The 13,636-nt window shown below is 40.7% G+C and overlaps 1 protein-coding gene across 1 annotated transcript in view; it reads left to right on the top strand.

The window, feature by feature from the left end:
* Positions 1 to 13,636, top strand: part of GMDS (GDP-mannose 4,6-dehydratase) — a 285,259-nt gene that overhangs the window by 110,496 nt on the left and 161,127 nt on the right. The gene's annotated exons all lie outside the window — the stretch shown is intronic.

Raw genomic sequence — 13,636 nt, 5'->3', positions numbered from 1 at the left:
GCTTTTTTTCTGGGGGTACACAGGGGTACGCATATCCCTAAACATTTTGTGAATCTAGATTTGGCCTCATTGAGGGGCAGTATTTCAATATGAGTAAGAAAATGAGAGGACGCGGGTGGCACTGTGGGTTAAACCAAAGAGCCTAGGGCTTGCTCATCAGAAGATTGGCGGTTCGAATCCCCGCGACGGTGTGAGCTCTCGTTGTTTGGTCCCTGTTCCTGCCCACCTAGCAGTTCGAAAGCACGTCAAGTGCAAGTAGCTAAATAGGTACCGCTCCGGCAGGAAGGTAAACGGCGTTTCCGTGCGCTCCTCTGGTTCACCAGAAGCGGCTTAGTCGTGCTGGCCACATGAACCGGAAGCTGTACGCCGGCTCCCTCGGCCAATAAAGCGAGATGAGTGCCGCAACCCCAGAGTTGGCCATGACGAGCTAATGGTCAGGGGTCCCTTTACCTTTAAGAGGAACAGCCTCCAAAACCAATCTCTATTTTTTCTGCCCTTCCAAAAAACACATCCCAAATCTCAGACAATGGTTGATGGCTCATTTAGGGTTGTTTCCCCCCCTTGTTTAACTTTTTTTTTTTTTTCAAAAGCAAGCTTATTTTTAACCTTGGCGAAATTGTTGTTTCAATTTTCTGATAAACATATCATGATTGCAGAGGAAAACAATTCCCATGCCTGGATTTGCATTAAATGGGCAGCTGCTATATTAAAATTAGCACAGGAATCTTCTCCGACATATATGTTTCCATAGGTGAGAAGTGACTCCTTCTCAAGACTGTGTCCAAACTGTTGCTTCTTTTTTAAAGAACTACCATTGTTTGTATTATTCGTGTTCAATTTTAGGGTGTTTTGTCAGCTTGTGGTCCCTGAAGCAGGTGAAACTAGCTGTCAGTTACACAATCGGCTACAATACACATGTATATTTTTGGTTTGCGTGGGAACCTATCAGCAGTATACCCATGATAAATAACAGTTCTCTCTCCCTGCATGCCCAGAGCAATTTTACTTACTTAAAACAAAACCTACATGAGCTATATAAAAGAAGGCCCCCATGTGCACAGAAAAAGTTCTTTGAGACCAGCACCTTTTGAAAAAAATATTTTTCAGAGAACAGTATATAATGTAAAAAAAACAACAACTCAAGGTAAGCAAACTGAATAATGATCAACTTACATTTTGTTCTTCGGAAGGGTGCTGGGAACATTCCTCCTAATGTTTGGCAATAGCTACTGCAGTTGAATTCTTATGAGGCTTCTGAATCTGGTGGTCATTGTTGAAGACAGTATATTGTACTGTACAGACAATTGGCTTGACCCAAAACAGCTGTTCTTTCTTTCATGGTGAGCTGCTTCTAATGGGAGCTAAAACCTTAACTATCTTCCCCCAGCCTGGCTTTTCCATAGATAATTTCCCTTCAGGCTATACATTTCTTCAACAGCTAGAATTACAACACAATTAACTCACCGATATACGATAGAAATGATAAAATATTTTACAGGGTAGATTTACTCGTGGTCACATGGCTCAATAGTGACATGATAAATCAGGTAATCTCTGTCTTAAAAGTTAAAAGTCTCAAGTAAGACTATTCTTCTTCAAAGTTTATTACAGAATTGGAGACACACATGTGCTATATGACACAAACATAGCAATTAATGTAGTGTCAAAAAGGATTAGAACCAGTCTTCATATTCAGAATAATCATTTTCTATAAGTCGAGACTGCACGGTTACAAACTAATACTTTACACACATAAAAAACTAGGACATCGGAGAGAGAGAGGGCTGTGCTACAAAAATATATTTTTCTAATCACAGAGGTTTATTTTCGAAGAATGATCTATGCTACAATTCAATCCTAAACTGAAGGCCCATATTATTAGATCCGCACTTCTGAAGCCCACCCCATATAGCTGTGTTAACTGAGCTTTTAATTTTTCTTATAAATTTTTATTCACCCATTATCTATCCTTAATTAAGTATTCTATGTATTTGTTTAAATCTACGTTTGGTTCTAGCTCCTATTTATTTAATAATTATTCGCCTGGATTCATACTGTTATGCTATTTATGTATATGTTTTGCTTATGCTGGTCTATGACCGTAATAAAGTACTTGACTTGACTTGAGAGGTTTATTTTAATACAACGAAGCACCCACCACCATAACTTGAAATGGTCCTGTTCAAATAGGGTCAGTTGCAGGAGGTAAATCTTTTCAAGGTAGATGCTTCCCCCTCAGGCTTCCTGCATTCACCAACACAAGGTGAATATTTGTGGATTGTGAGCATCTAGCCATTTATTTGTCACATTTTAATAACTTTGTGTGGAGTATAAAAAATACCTTTTTGCTGCATTTCTTCAGCTGTTGAGGGGGACACTGGGTAGATAGCTTGAACGGATAACTGGCAAAATGCAGTCATAGGTAAAGAATCAAAAGGAGAATGTGTTATAGTTTTTTGGTTCTTTCCATTGATTGAATGTCCCAAGCTATTCATATTTGTGCTCTCCTGAGGCCAGAGGTTTAATACTAAATATTTTTATGGCTTTTTGAGTAAGTTTTCTGATACAGGTTCCACCTACAGTCTTCTCCCTCTCCCTCTCTTTCTCTCCATATTGACGTATCCAAGCAATAATTATCTCTATCTTTACAAGTACTTCCTCATCACTCTCTTGTTTCAACATTTCCCTGCATCTGCTTAATATCACCAGGCTGGTACTACTTGTCAGCAAGTGGCTCTTAATTTCTACACCTTTTATTTACCCTTTTTCTTGGAAGATGCTGGGGCTTCCATTGCTTCACTGTCCTTGTTTTCAAGATGTTTGGAAGCAACTCTAGCATGCTGTTACAGCAAGGGATTTGGTTTAGAAACAGTGAACCACCTACACATAAAGAATATCAAGTAAGAAGACAGGGCAGGGTTTCTATTCAAGATACAGGAGCGTAGCTGGCAGCCAGAATTGATCTTACTTGGTTGAAATGGGGCTGTGTTTTTTAGGAAGGTGTGCCATGGGCTCGTGAGGGGCTCCTGTCTATCCATAAAATCACCCATCCCATAGATGGGAAAGGAGCTGGGGGGACAAGTTGAGAAAAACAATAGTAAGGGAGGGGTTGTTCAGCAGCCTCTCCCTTTACACTTGTTCTACACACCCAATTTCACCCTCCCACAGCTGCTTTTCATTTACAGCTATAATATGAAATACTGTAAAACTGCCCAACAATTGTGGCTTTGTGCAAACGTGCAAATCTGATCTCCCACCCACCACTCCCTTCTCTACTCACCAGGATGCTGGTTGGAGCTAGGGCATGAGAAGCAACCATGAGACTGTTACACCAAAGTTGGCTGAAGAGGAATCCCTTGATAATGGGATAAAAAGTCAGCTGAACCTACCGTCTCAATAATGGGTCCAATTCTTAGCCAAGGGCAACAGGTCATAGAATTTCAGGTTTTTCCTATTTCCACCACTGTTTGAATGCATGTATTTGGTTTTATATGCCTGTTGTCTTTGTCCATGGAGTTTTCTTGGCAGTGATACTGGAGTGGCTTGCCGGTTCCTGCTCCAGGTGGATCATGTTTGGTCAAAACTGTCCACTATGACCTGTCCATCTTGGGTGGCCCTGCACGGCATAGCTCATAGCTTCTCTGAGTTATTCAAAAGGTCCGTATAGTTAAAGCTATGGTTTTCCCAGTAGTGATATATGGAAGTGAGAGCTGGACCATAAAGAAGGCTGATCGCTGAAGAATTGATGCTTTTGAATTATGGTGCTGGAGGAGACTCTTGAGAGTCCCATGGACTGCAAGAAGATCAAACCTCTCCATTCTTAAGGAAATCAGCCCTGAGTGCTCACTGGAAGGACAGATCCTGGAGCTGAGACTCCAGTACTTTGGCCACCTCATGAGAAGAGAAGACTCCCTGGAAAAGACCATGATGTTGGGAAAGTTGGAGGGCACAAGGAGAAGGGGACAACAGAGGACGAGATGGTTGGAGAGTGTTCTCGAAGCTACTAACATGAGTTTGACCAAACTGAGGGAGGCAGTGGAAGACAGGAGTGCCTGGCGTGCTCTGGTCCATGGGGTCACGAAGAGTCAGACACGACTAAATGACTAAACAACAACAACAATTTGGTTTTAATTCTTTTAGACGTAGACGGTTCCAGTCAAAGATGCTAACGTGTGATGCACAAGAGAACTTCGCGTCCCCCTTTTTGGGATGCTATGCTTCATCATCACCAGCAGCTTGTGTTGCAAACATGTAAACAGCTGTTGAAGAGGGGGGAAAGTTGTGTAACTGAATAGGCTGCCAAATGCATCTCTACCATGTGTGCTGTGTAATACTTGTCATCTCAAGTGACTCATTAAAAGGTTTCCCCCAACGGTGCTTTGAAGTGCTGTGACAGCTTGAGAGCATCTATAAATTGTCACAAACAGCCCTCATACTGCGTTAGCTAATTGCTTGCTCTTTGACTTATTAGGAGTCATTGAGTTAAATAATTTGTCACATGTGTGGCTCTTAATAAATAATGTGAATAGCCAGTTTGTTAGCTGCTTCGGTGATATATAGAGACCGTTTTGGATATTGTCACATAAAGCTAACAGAAATGTGCTCCTTTTGACCCTAGTATTGTCAGAAATTTGTGACAATAATAAAATCCTGGCAAAGCAACCTGTAAGGGGAGAAAACCTGCTAGAACCAATGAGGAAGTTCTGGTTAAAGTTCATGGAACCATTTCAAAAATAAACTTACGTTTATATTTACTCTTTATACATTTATTCTTTATACATAGGATAGTATTGATTTCTTTAAAGTTAGTGTACCATCTCTGGATCATATCCAGTGAAGTTACAGACCTATTCAAATTAGTTCACTTGGGTAGTCATGTTCCTTGATATCAGTGAATCATTCTAGAGTAAATTAGATTCAATCCACTGTGTCCTTTTACTTGGTATTAACAGGTCAGCTGCAGTGACCTACAATAGGAAAAGAGATACGAAAGAAGGGATGAAGCACTCTAAAGATGTGAAAGCAGGTGGTTGCAGCAACTGAAAGCAGTATTTGGGGGTTTTCAAATATTTGGTGCCAAAAATATACACACTGGAGTGGTTAAGATGTAATATAAAACCATGGTTTGGTGGATCAGAGTGCCTCAGCCTCATACATTCATTCCATATATCGTGATTCTTTCTCTCTCTTCCTGGATCATACAAAATGCCAAACCAGAATTAGATCCTGGTTTGCAAAGCAGGGAAGGGTGGTATGAGGTGTAAGTATGAGTTCAAGGCTCCTTGAGTCCTCATACCAAAAGCGCCAAACCATAGTTAGTCCCATTCACATGATACTCAAGTGAATGGGATATTCATCTGATTTATCCTGACCATTCCCCAATTCCTGTTGATGGCAAACTTAATGGTAGCAACGCCCTATGTATGTATTTTCTCCCAACATATGCTTCTGTTTTGTTGTCCTTCGATTTATATGTGCTCTCATTTCCCCCCTCCTAATTTAATACATCTCTGTGCTTGCACATTATCACTGGAACAACAGGCAATAAAAATGTCAGAAAGCCTAACATGAGGCAGGGAAGTCACAAATAGCTCCCAGCTGGAATGTTTTAAGCTAATTTGGGGTGTGGTGGGGGTTGGTTTACCTTTTGGATTGCAGCATCGCTCACTACAATTTAAATGGATGTAGTAATTAAATGATTGTTTAATTTAGCTTTTAGTGCAGACAAGTACTTTCTGTATTTAAAGTTTATAGTGCTACTTAGTCAAGTGCCATTTGGCCGTTGGATGAAACCACAGAAGAGAGAAAAGAATGCCTGGGGTTAAGATGAACAACTCAATAGAGGGCTATGCATGCTTTTATTCTTACAGATATATTTATTTGTACAGTGAAGGTGGGCGTGATACGCTGTTCTAAGTTCTAAGTTCTGTTTGACTTCAGTAGAAACTGCTCGTGGAAATGGTTGTTTGACTTGGAAATAAATAGCGTTGTGTTCTAATTTGTGGGAAATCCTCAGAATCACTACTCTTACCATTTCTATTCTGCGTGCTATATCTTTTTATGTCTTTCTGGCCCATACTATATATGGATGCGGGCAGAGATTTGCCCATGTTTTACTGCTGGACCTATACAGTTGCTGGGATTCTTTCAGACGACGCTAGTCTAGGTCGACCTCGATCTAATCCAGCCATTCTCAACCTGCGGGTCCCCAGATGTTGTTGGACTACAACTTCCATCATCCCTGAGCCCTGGCCTTGCTAGCTAGGGGTGATGGGAGTTGTAGTTCAACAACATCTGGGGACCCGCAGAGTCTGAAATCCCACAAGACACTTCTTTTCTTAAACAAAAGTTCATAGGATTGCATACTGCTTATTTATAGTTTATATTGATGAGAGAATTTACATATCAACTTTCTTGCAACTTTCTTGCGTTCCAGGCCACTTACCGAAAAATTAAAAAGCAAATTGAAAGAAACAAAAAAAACTAAACAAGATCACATACTCAAAAGAAGCAATTCAAAAAGACAGGTGGCAGACATGACAACAGATGTCATTCAAAAAACCCACCAGATATAGTCAGCGGCTAACCCAATAAAAAATACCTGTCCGAAAAGATGTCAGAAGAAGGCAGGAAAAAGACAGTAAGGTGGCAGCCAGATGGTTCTCATGGTGCAGGAAATTTAACAGTCTGTGCAAAACTGGATAGAGGTCCCCCTCCCATGCCTGCACCACATGTGCAAAGGCATCTCTCCAGTATATATCTGAGACTGTGCAGGATCGTACAGGAAGAGAGTCCTTTGAGCATTCTGATTCCGAGCAACTTAGGGCAGTGGTAGGAAATTTCAGCCCTGTCTGTCTGGCCCCTGAGACTCTTCCCAGGCCACCCACCACACTATTCCTGCTCCACACCCTCCTTGAGTATTCTGCTTAGCTAGTATGACTCAGTGAACTCCACTAATGCATTTTGCTTTTCTGTGTGTGTGTCTCCGTAAAAACCTGCATGGCTGGAATGTAACCTACAGATGTAAAGAATTACATCTGCTGGTCCACCCACTTTTGCCTAGGTCCCCCCTACCACTGAAAGCACCCCTTGCGCTGGAAAGGTTCCCCCCCTTACTTAGGGATTTAAATCTACTAGCCAGCACTCTGAATTGAGCCTGCAAACAATAGTCAGGGCGATGGAAACAACAACAAAAAGGTTGCATTTTCCAAATGACCAATTACATTTATCATTCCGCAATCTGCCCTAGCTGCAATTTCTGGAGCCTTCTTAAAGGAAACTCCGCCAAGGGCATGTTGCAACACCCCAGTCTTAATATAACTTAAACTTATATCACTGTCAGCCTTCTGATGGAACGAATGCAGTTGGTGCCCCGGCCCAAGGTAAGCAGAGCCACTCCTTGACACAACCACCTCCTGATACCATCTGAGCATCAGGCTGCCATCTAAGCAACCAGTAGCAAAACATGGAAAAGGTGCACTTCCAAACCAGACCTGCTCTCCATATGCAAATAGCTCTTCTTGTAAAACGCATGACGAAAGGGGTGGTTCTCATGTTTTGAAAGAGAAAAAAAAACTTTATAGTTCAGACTCTCTGTAAAAATCTTGGACATCTGTCTTTAGGTTCCTGGGTACTATTCATTTTAGCTGGCATATTGAAAGGTTTTTATTAATCCTCGTGGTTCAAATAATGTGCAGCTCTTGTTTTAACAAGTCATTCCTCCGCAAAGGAGTTCTGCAGATTTTTAGCAATCCTCTGCAGAAATTATTATCTCAGTAACTTTTGTCAGAGTCAATATATATGGGTTTTTACTGGTTTCTTTGAACGGATTGCCAAATTCTCTTGATGCTATCCCTCAGTGCACACATGGAATACAATGGGATGACCCTGTTCATGTCGCTATCAAACTCCTCAGTTAGTTGACACTCCTCCAGCCACCCATCAGTGCTGATTTTTTGTAAGCATCAGTGCTCCACCATTGCTTGGCACTGTGACATTGTTTTAGTCAAACTTTTAATTGAATGCACTTTGTTGAAAATGTTTATTTTCCAATGTAAATATTATTAAAATGCATGAGTGTTCACAACACGACTCCTGATCTCAAAAACGACAGAATCTGAACTATATGTGTATTACACGTGGTACAAAAACTTCATAGTATCACTGATAGACTCATGATACCCAAGTCTGTTTCCCTGTTAACACCTGGCTCAGGTGTACTGACACCTTTCTATGAAACCACCTCTCCTTGAATTGAAACAAGCACGTGCATTTATGCAATTTTGACGCTTTCTGAAAACATTTATTTTTGAAGACCCTTTTTGCCATCAATAGCACTTGGTTTTAATTGAACAATCCACCATTGATCTAGCAGCTGCTGTTTTGTAATTTGACTGTGTGTTCATTTTTGTACACAAGCTTATTATGAATGAAAGATGCTATATATTTTTTTTATTTTTTTAAAGTTTACTCCACTGACAATATCTGAATAGCTAATAAGAATCTGGGATATGCCATATGTGGTTAAGGGAATTAATATGGTAAGGGTTAAAGAAGACAACTTGTAAGTTTATTAAAACTTGGAAAACTTATACTGGAATAATAGAACACAAAATGTAATTCATATATTTCTCTGGGTGAATTTTAGTTTACCCCTTTTTTAGGAATAGATGTAATATTGTTACTGGAAACAGTTGTAATATGTTTAGCTTTACTTTTTGACTTTTCTCTTTTTTTATTCCCGTTGTTTTTACTTCTATTATATAGCATTTACCTATGCGTTCATGATAGCCATAATGGCAGCTAATACTGTCTAATACGACTTATCTCTGCACCACCAGAGTAAGATTGTTAAGCTTGCGTATGAAATATCTGTTGGTTTAACTGCTCCTTCGCATTTTGTGTGTACATGGCTCATCATAATAATAAACTTTGAAAATAAAATATATGTAATGTAGAGTTGTTATTTTTTAAAAAAACAATTTTTAAAATCCTGTGTGCAATTTAATTATATTTGGGATAAAGTTTCAGAAGATGTGAACTTCAGAGACATACAAGAGCCAGATAACAGTGGTATTATTTTGTGTGTGTGTGTACACAGTGTATATTTATCTGGTCTGAAGTATGCATTAAACGGTAATTACAGTATAAACATTTTGAGCAGGTGTGGAATAACATCGCTTTCCCCAAACAAGGAAAATGTCGTGTTTATCTGCTCAGTTCAGGGAAAGCATTGGCTCTGCTCCTTGAGCAGTTTCACCTTGCTCTGCCCAAGGTAAGAGGGGCAAAAAAGGGGGGGAGGGCAGAAAAATGCCCCCGATCCCACATAAATCAGAAATTTCCAGTTGTAAATTGCGCGCCACCATAACATCCTTTGCCACAGTTTACATGCCAGGAGTGGGAGCTTGAGGGTAGTTTATAGCGGAAAAATGGTTTCTGAATGGATGGATAGTACACCCTCGCTCTGCATCTCCTCCCTGGACTTCTGCACAAGGTCTGTGGTGTGAGGAAATATAAAGCAGCATTTTTCTAACTGCCTTTTGAAAACAATGAATTCTCTGTTAGCTGCAAGCCCGAACTTCTGCTGTGCCTGCCTCACGAGGTTGGAATGGCTAGTTAAATGTAGGTTCAAAGCTCCTAGCCTCCAAGTACTTTTAACTCAGCACTATTTTTGCTTCTCTAACCTCTGTTTTTTCTACTTAAGCATCTAAGGTCTCCTTGTTTTTCAGGGAACTAGGCAGTAACTTTTTATAATTAGATTAGAGATAATCAAATGAAGCCTTGGATATTTATTAAATGTCATTTAATCCCTTTCTCTCAACCCCCCCACAAATAACCTTTTTATAGATTTTGCCTAGTTTCTTGTAAATTTACACTTTGTTACTTGCTTAGATATATTTCAGGTACCTTATTTTTAAATCAAATCTCTGATTTGTGAGATGAACTTCTTTCTTCGTTTAGTGCCTTCTGTTAGATATCTATCTGTATGTCTTTAGATATATGTGCAGGCATTATTCTTGAAAGAGGTTTTCGATGTCAGCTTGAGAAAGTAAATGGATTTCAAAACAAGAAAGAAAGACTGCAAAATCACCATACATTTTCAGAATAACTTTTGTCCTAGCTTTGTTATATAAGATATGCTGGACCCAAGTATTTACTTACACATGTGGAAGACAGCTTCTGTTCAGAGAATTTCTGTATTACACCTAATCCTAAGGCATTGAATGAGAAAAGTGAAACTAAATCCAATCATCATCATCGTTTTATTTGTATGCGGCCTTTCCATTGTTAAACAATGCTTAAGGCGGCTTACAACATGACAATATTTACATAATTACCAACATAACAAAAGTCATAAACAATCATTGCTATTGTTGTCGTTTAGTCGTGACCAACTCCTTGTTGGACCAGAGCACGCCAGGCACTCCTGTCTTCCACTGCCTCCCGCAGTTTGGTCAAACACATGCTGGTAGCTTCAAGAACACTCTCCAACCATCTCGTCCTCTGCCGTCCCCTTCTCCTTGTGCCCTCCATCTTTCCCAACATCAGGGTCTTTTCCAGGGAGTCTTCTCTTCTCACGAGGTAGCCAAAGTATTGGAGCCTCAGCTTCAGGATCTGTCTTTCCAGTGAGCACTCAGGGCTGATTTCCTTAAGAATGGAGAGGTTTGATCTTCTTGCATGGGACTCTCAAGAGTCTCCTCCAGCACCATAATTCAATAATTAAAAACATCAATAATAATTGTTTAATTATTAAATAATTATTTAAATAATTACATAATAATAATTAAAACAATAATTTAAACACATCAAAAGGTACACAACCAAATGGAAAACAATTTCCACATAAATCATTAAAACTAAAACTAAAAATACAACATTAATACCAATGATGTCCTTTAGCTAGCCCAAGAATTTGCCCAAACCCTTTCACAAGCAGAGGCGAGCTATAAAATAGGGTTGAGGAGCCTGTGGTCCTACAAATGTTGTTGGGTTGCAGTCTCCATCATCCTTGACTATTGGCTATGCTGACTGGGGCTGATGGGAGTTGGGGTCCTACAACAACTTGCCGATCAGAAGGTCGGCGGTTCGAATCCCCGTGACGGGGTGAGCTCCCGTTGCTCGGTCCCTGCTCCTGCCAACCTAGCAGTTCGAAAGCACGTCAAGTGCAAGTAGATAAATAGGTACCGCTCCAGCAGGAAGGTAAACGGCGTTTCCATGCGCTGCTCTGGTTCGCCTGAAGCGGCTTAGTCATGCTGGTCACATGACCCGGAAACTGTACGCCGGCTCCCTCGGCCAATAAAGCGAGATGAGCGCCGCAACCCCAGAGTCGGCCACGACTGGACCTAATGGTCAGGGGTCCCTTTACATTGACCTTACTCTTGTGCAGCTGTTTGTGGTGATTGCACTAGTGATTCTTTTCTTTCTATGGTACATCCTGTTTGGGGGGAGAAGGTATAAAAACAATTCGGAGTCATGACCTGAGATTGAGGTAAACTGCATTAAGTAGTCGAAACAAACAAACAAACAATTCCTTCCAGTAGCACCTTAGAGACCAACTAAGTTTGTTATTGGTATGAGCTTTCGTGTGCACACACACTTCTTAAGTAGCACTTGTCAACATTTTCCAGCAAGATCTGGGGGGGGGAATAAAAATAATGAATTGATATTTGTTTTCATATATGTTTCCATAATACAAAATCATTACAGACTTGACCGAGTATTATAACTTTATATGTCACAAAAAGGTACTTTGTGGAATTTAGGCGTTTTAAAGATAGGCTTTCCTAACTTCTACCCTACTTGAAACTCTTGGAGATTTTCATTACAATTGGGTGCACTGCATCCCACTTTTATTACAAATGTAATGAAATCCCTTCCTGTTTTAAAATATGCCTGGAAGATCCATCCCTTTTTCATATATTTCACCTCCTCCCTTCAGCAGACTGGTGTTGACTAGTCTAGTAAGAGATAACCGAACTCAGATAATGACAGGCCCATTCTTTATAGTGACTGCAGACATATCTGGAGAGGCCAAGGCAAAGATCAGGTTTCCAGTTTGTTACATTCAACGGTACACAGGGGCAAGTGGGCTGATAAATCTGTTTCTCGTTTTAAAAGGTGATGGCTAAGAAGGTCAGGGTTTGCCACGTAATATATTATGAACATCAGCTGTCAATTTACTCATTTAATTTTGTGTGTGGTAGTAACAGCTTTACACCTTTATTGTAACGTAAATATATTTGATCTAGGGAAAAGGTAGACACCAGAACGTATTTAAATCTATAATATGTCAGTTACTTCTTGTACACTTAACTTGCATGTAGGGCTGAGGCCCTATATATAGGGATTTTGTTTACAAAGGAAACTAGGTCCAATATTCATTTCCTTTCTGTGTGAAGTAGATACACATACGTAGTGTTAACTTTCAGGAACTAGCCTGGATCAAGAGCCTCTGTTTTTGTTTGCATATTGCTGAGCTTTTTCCTGACCAAAAGATATTAATTCAAAGTCTTCATAAATAACACACATTTTGAACTGCAAAATTGGGAAGCTTTGAGGTTTAGCTTTTGAGTTTCATTTACTATATCAATATACTTTGGGGGAAATATAAACTATATATTTGGATGTTTTTGTTGCCTTCTCTGGTGTCTTCAGTGTCATTTTGGGTTGTTGTTTTTTTAATAATTCTGGACAGAGTTAACAGTCATGGGCTGTTAATTGCAAACTGTGCAGTTGCATCAGTGGCAGGTTTGGTAAAGACCCAGCAATAATGAGGCAAACCACTATTTTACAGTACATATCAGCCTGGTCCACGTGCCTTACTAGGTCTGCAGCATCAGGCAATATTCTGTGTTATTTCAGGACCCTGAGAGCAGGGGTGTCATCTAGGGCGACCAGGGGGCTGAGAGCCCCCTATACAGTGGTACCTCGGGTTACATATGCTTCAGGTTACATACGCTTCAGGTTACAGACTCTGCTAACCCAGAAATAGTGCTTCAGGTTAAGAACTTTGCTTCAGGATGAGAACAGAAATTGTGCTCCGGCGGCACGGCAGCAGCAGGAGGCCCCATTAGCTAAAGTGGTGCTTCAGGTTAAGAACAGTTTCAAGTTAAGTACGGACCTCTGGAACGAATTAAGTACTTAACCCGAGGTACCACTGTAATTTTCAAGGAGGAGGCTAGGCCCCCAGCAGGCACTTCCTGCATTTGCGGCAGCCACCCACTGGGCCTACCTACATCTATGGTGGGTCTCGCAGGGCCTACCTTCAGCCACAGCAGGCCCCTTCATGCCATCCTGTGGCTGCATTGGGCCCTTCAGGCCTCCCCGTGGCTGCAGCAGGTCCCAGTGGTCCTCCTCACACCATGTAACATCACATGTGTATGCTGGGCCCCCCAAAGTTGAGCAGAGCCCAGCATGTGTACATGAGCGTGGACACTCGAATGTTATTAGGCAGCATAGACTATTAGGCTCCTGTTAAAGCGGTTAAGACTCTTCAACATTTGCATCAGTCCTATGTCTTACTTCTACATTTTTCTTCATGTGGTGGGGTTCTTCCCTAGCCTTATTGAAGAATTGCGTTCTATGCTTGTGTGAGAATAAGCCAAGCTAAGAGATCTCTCTACGATGTTAGAATGCT

This window comes from Podarcis melisellensis (genome assembly GCF_964234715.1).
Source record: "Podarcis melisellensis genome assembly, chromosome: 7".
NCBI classification, from domain to species: Eukaryota; Metazoa; Chordata; class Lepidosauria; order Squamata; family Lacertidae; genus Podarcis; species Podarcis melisellensis.
This window is presented reverse-complemented; position numbering and strand designations above follow the sequence as displayed.